Raw genomic sequence first — 6274 nt, forward strand, 5'->3', positions numbered from 1 at the left:
ACCTTATAAAAATGTGAAACAAAAATTGATGGATTTCAAATATTTTGGGCCAATTCATTTGTAGCAGACTGGTAGAAGATGCTGGGGATATTTAATTGCTAAGGATTTAATTCTAATTAGTATTTATTACTATAGTGTAATTCCAATAACATACTGTTAAATGAGTGCAGAAATGTATTTATTGATTCATGCATGATCAACACACCATCCTGCATTCAGATGTTGCTGAGCTAGCTACATAGATAGGTCCCTGCATATTTTCTGCATTTCCTCTCATTCTTTGATTATGATCCTCCTTTTTTCATGTTTCATACTGTGATAATGAGTCTTCTAAATTGCTATTTGTAATAAATTTGGGGTAAGATTATTCACTTTTCTTTGTATTTTTTTTATTTTATGCTCTGAGTGTGGGACCCTACAGAGAGCTACAAATTGAGAGAAACAAACATTTCAGAGAAAACAGACCTCCAGAGCTTTGGAAAGAGCAATGAATTGACAATTTGAAGGGCTTTTCAAGTATGCCAAGTGGCCATCATAACTCACTCAACATCTCAAAAAGGGAAAAACAAATCAAGATTTGAAGACTTCACAGAACCTTTTGTTTGCTGAGAATGTTTTCATTGTGTGTTGGCTATAATTATTGCTAAGATTTATCTTAAGAGCAACTTGTCTCTTATTTAATTCATAATGAGAAAAATCAATTGAGGTCATCTGCATTCTTAAATGAAGATTGGTGGAGTTAAGTAAATTATCTAATATCATGAGGCTTGTTGGTGGCACAACTGGAATGCGAACCCCTATGTCCCAAGACCCATTCCAAGATATTTTGTACCACAGCATAACAATCAAACCCAAATTGTAAGAATAAAGAGTCACTGGTAGTTCATAGCAATTATATTTCATTAGTATTGAAGACAATTTCATCGGAAGTCTGACTTGATATAGAATCTGGAGAAGTAGCATTGGAAGCATTTTAGAATCCATCTATTTCTATCTCTCAATTTCCTGGATTAAAGAATAATATCTTCCTGAGCAAGCTTTCTCAGCATCATTCACTTAGTAGTCCCTTCTCTGTCGCTCCAGATGGAAGATGTGTGCTGAAAGTAGACTATAGGCCAAACATGATGGCCATTAACCACCTGTATTGCTAACCATAATACCCAAAAGGAGAGCAACAATAAAAGGGAATGTGTCTGATACAGAGGCGGGGGTGGGTGGGTTTCAACGTGGGGAATGGGGTAGGGATGATGGGAGGGATACTAGGAACATTGCTGGTAGAGAATGGGCGCTGTTGGAGGGATGGGTACTCGATCATTGTATGACTGGAACCTAATTACAAAAGTTTATAAGTCTGTAACTGTATCTCATGGTGTTTTATTAAAAAATGTTAAAAATAAATAAATTTTTAAAAAGAATGATATCTTTCTAATGAATATCATTAAAATGAGGAAACACGACTTGAACATCCCTGACTTTTTTCCATGTCAAAATGGAAAATATTTTATTTTTAAATTAGTTAAAAACTTAAATTTTCATATATAGCAAGCATAAGTGAAATCTATATAATGAACCATGATGGTTTATGCTTATTCATGAGAAAGAAATGAATACTTCATGCTAAGAATTTCTTTTTTCTCATAAACTTGTTATTTCAACATAAAAATCATTTGACCTCTTGTACTAGAATTTACCAACAGTCTTATTGTTGATTTTAAATTATAATACAATAAATTAATTTTATTAATTCTATTTAATTGAATAGTAAAACATAGTTTAAATAGCACATAAAGAAATATTTATGTATCTTGTAAAAATACCTCAAATTGTAGAGTGATAAAAAACAACACTAAAGAAATATCACAGGGTCTTTTGTAAAATCAATCTTCTGTACTTGGTCACCCTACAAAGCTCTTTAAGCATACATTTATGTTTTCGATGAGACATAGAAAGCTTCATCAACCAACCTGGCAATCATTTATTTTCTGAACTCTCCATTTGCAGCAATGTTAGTTGACTTATGCTATTATATGCATACTTAGAAGAATTTTAAATTTTTTATGAAAACTTAGAGAATTCTAAGAAATTCTTGAATCAAATAATCAAATGTGCTAGTAATATTATTAATAAGGATTATTATAGATTCAGTTTATCAGAACCCATGATGGATATTATTAATCTGGAATTTTAAAAATGTGTATTGTTTAATATATGAAATGAAATCTGTTTTGGTTCCACATTTGGCATTGCTCAGGAGTTACTCCTGGCTCTGCACCCAGGAATTACTCCTGGTGGTGCTCAGGAACCCATATGGGATGTCAGGAATCAGGGGATCATACAGGATGCTGGCTTTAGGCAAGGCAAGTGCCCTACCTGCTGATACACACACACACACACACACACACACACACACACGCATATATTGCTTTTGGGGTCACGCCTGGTGATGCACAGGGGTAACTTCTGGCTCTGCACTCAGGAATTACTACTGGCAGTGTTCGGGGGACCATATGAGATGCTGGGAATCGAACCCAGGTTGGTTGCATGCAAGACAAATGCCCTACCCACTGTGCTATCGCTTCAGCCCCCTTGACAATTTTTTTTCAGGTGTACACCCTACTGTACCCAGGGCTTACTCCTGGTTCTGTGCTCAGGAGTCACTCTGCTCAGCTTGGAGAAATTTGTGTGGTGCCAGGGATCAAATATTGACCAGCCATGTGAAAATCAAGCACCCTACCCATTGTAATATCACTCTGGCCTCAAGTCTTGGGGAATTTAAGTTGCTCAACAGAGCTCAGGAGCATATATAGATTTCTATACATGAATTTCTTTAAAAGGTTAATCTTTTAAAATGATCTATATCTATCATCTACTATCTCTCATTTATCTATATCAGACATCTATGCATCCGTCCTGAAAATCAAATGCCCTAAAAACATATAAACTCTGCATTCCTTTGGATATATTATAGGTGATTATGTTAGATTGAAAACTAGTACAATTTAAGGGCAGCTTTTGTTTGTTTTTGATGCAGTGGTATAGTGTAAAGAGCACAGATTTAGAATCTGGTAGAATGGACTCTGTTAAATGACACTGCAGCATTTGACATATTCCAGAAATATGCCATTCTTGGCCCCATATCAGTGCTCTGTGCTTGATAGTGGCTCTGTGGTGAATCTTCCCTATGAACTTTATAGTCTTGTTTCCTTACTTTGGCAATATCTTCTTTAAATTTTCCTTTTTCTGGAGGTCAGAAGGAAGCAACTTTTCTAAATTAAATTTTTCATATTCTTTCAGTTTATACTGTGGCTTTTCATTGTCTCCTTAGTATAAAATTAGAGAAAATACTGGGTGATACTTAAGTTATAAAACACATGAACTTTAAAAAATGTATAAATTATAACCATAATTTGCTCCGTGGCACAAATGCACTAATGCATCTTCCAGTCATGCCTAACTTACTTTCCTAAAGTAATCTAAGTGCTTAAATAATCTACCTCATTATGTCTTAAAACACCTGAAAATTCTTTTCATTCCATTTGAAAATAAAGTTTAATAGAACTAATAGGAAGTCATTTTATGCAGCACCTGAACACCGAAGGGGGATCTAACATACTAATGGGCACCACATTAATCCCTGATATTACACAAGTAAAATGAAGTGGTGCGTTTGCTATTTATGCTGAAAATCTATGCGTAAACAATTCGATGTAAGTGCAGGTGATTGATGAATAAAACATCACCGATCAAGCTGGCTGCAACTAAATTTTGGCTTAATCCTGCTGGTTTAATTTTTCCCCCCTCTCTTCTTATGTTGTTTCACCTGAGGTGGATAAATATATATTATGCATGAAAAAAATGAGCAACATCAATTTAAATACCGGAAACAGGTGACAAGAGTTGTTAAGCTGCTTTCAGATATTCTATTTCTCTTAAGGAGAAACATAAAAATAACTCTCCAACCCCACCCTGCAGTAAAAGTGTATTGATTTGTAAAACACAGGTCTACCAGGACTACTAGCAATGGAGGGATACTGGCGTTTTTATAGTAGGTATGACGTTGTATGTCTAAAACATAAATAGTAATATTATTATAAACAATACTTCCTCAAAAAAAACTTTTTTGGGAAAAATATTATTTAACAACCCCTCTTCCTCCCTCTTAAAAGCGTGATAAAGGAAAGCATTTTTGTTTGACTCATTATCATAATGTTTGAAAAAATTTCATGTGAGCTATTTTTAAATATACACAAGTACAAGAGTTTATACAGTCTTTCAGGGAAAATGATCTTGAACCATGATTTTTGGTGTGGGAGAGAAAAGTGTAAAATTTTAATAAGTCAGGTGGCTTTGACAGCTGAACAAACTATCAAGTTAGTCTTATAACTCACTGTATCTCTGTCATAATAGAACAGTTTGAATTTTTCCTATGCATGATGAATAATTTGTATCTAAATATAACACATTTCTTCCTCGTATTGTCCTTTAAAGTTCAAAGCAGGGGAAACAGAAGCTTAAGCAAGGAAGTGAAAGAAACAAGGTCCCTTTAATGCATCAGGCTCTTGTGTCCATCATCATGTTTAATTCATTAATAATGAATGAACAAATAGTAACACTTTTACCATTTATTTAAAGTATGATTATACAGGGCCTAGGAAATAATTTGGAAGTACAAATGCTAATTGACAACAGAATAAAGTCCAAGAGTAAATAAAGTCAACACTATTCTTTTATGCAATATATTATAGTCAGTGCCACATAGAAAGAAATGTATGGATTCACACATTTTAAAACCTATATAAAGAAATTCTCAGGCACTAAACTTGAGCCTAACTGCCTATTATACATGCAATGTGATCTTTATCTGCTGTGCAAAGCTTCTAGAATTAGCCATTACTTCTGTTTCTTGGGTGTACTTAAGTAGTACATTTCCCCTAAGTACTAATTCAATTTTATGTCGTATTTTTAATGTAATTTTAAAAACACACAAGTTTTCTTTAGCTTAATGTGTTAGGCACTTGAACATTAAAATAGCATTCAAATTGGCACCAAATACAGTGCTAAAAATATATAATTGAACGCCTTAATAAATGCACTTAATAGACTATTAAAAAACGCCACCAATTATGTTTCTATACATTGGTAAAAAAGATAGTATGTAAAAATTAGTGGTGGGTACGCTGTTCTCCCGTTGTTCATCAATTTGCTCGAGCGGGCCCAGTAACGTCTCCATTGTGAGATTTCTTGTTACTGTATTTGGCATATTGAATATTCTGGGTAGCTTGCTAAGCTGTTTTTTTTTTTCTTTTTGGGTCACACCTGGCGATGCTCAGAGGTTACTCCTGGCTCTGCACTCAGGAATTACTTCTGGCAGTGCTTGGGAGACCATATGAGATGCTGGGAATTAACCCCGGGTCGGCTGCATATAAGACAAATGCCCTACCCGCTGTGCTATCACTCCAGCCTCAGGTCTGAGTTTTATTTCTGGTGCCTCACATAGTCCCCTGAGCCTTCACAGAAATGATCCCTGAGCACAGAGGCAGGAATAACCACTGGATGTTGGACCCAAAATAAAACTGTTCATGTATATTTTATATATGTAGAGTATTATGTGTACTTCATCTCTCAATATAATAATTAAATTAATGCATATAATACATAATATATAGAGAAAAATTAAAGACAGAGAGAGACAAAGAAACTAAATAAAAAATACATTTTGCTTAGTATTATGAACAATTATACTTTAATGACAAAAGTCACTAAATTTCTATTTTTGAAATAGCAAACGTTAAACTTGTATCTGACAGCTATGTATATGTTCATAAATGCTTTTAAGAAAAATGTCAAGGATGTTTCAGTTATTTGACATTTTTTACAATGAGGATTGCATGTAAGTCTAAAGCTTTAAAAATAATAAACTAACCAAAATATTTTTTGAGGAAAATTAAAAAAACCAACATATTTTGATCATTTGATACTCAGACATCATGCTTTTTTGCACATTTTATTTCACTTAATTTTTAATCATCAGAAAAAATGAGGTAGGTCCTCCTATGGTTCTCATTTTGCATGTATAACAGCTGAAGAACAGAAATGCTAAACAATTTTTCAAAATCACTCGGAAATAATTTCCTGTTAGCATTTAAACTAAGACAGCCTTGGTTTCAGAATGTAACTTTTTCTTTTCTTTTTTGAGTCACAAGAAGCAGGACACAAGGCTTACTCCTGGCTATGAGCTCAGGGATCACTTCTGGCAGTGCTCATAGGACCATAT

The sequence above is a fragment of the Sorex fumeus genome, unplaced genomic scaffold, assembly GCF_029834395.1.
Source record: "Sorex fumeus unplaced genomic scaffold, SorFum_2.1 ptg000122l, whole genome shotgun sequence".
NCBI lineage: Eukaryota > Metazoa > Chordata > Mammalia > Eulipotyphla > Soricidae > Sorex > Sorex fumeus.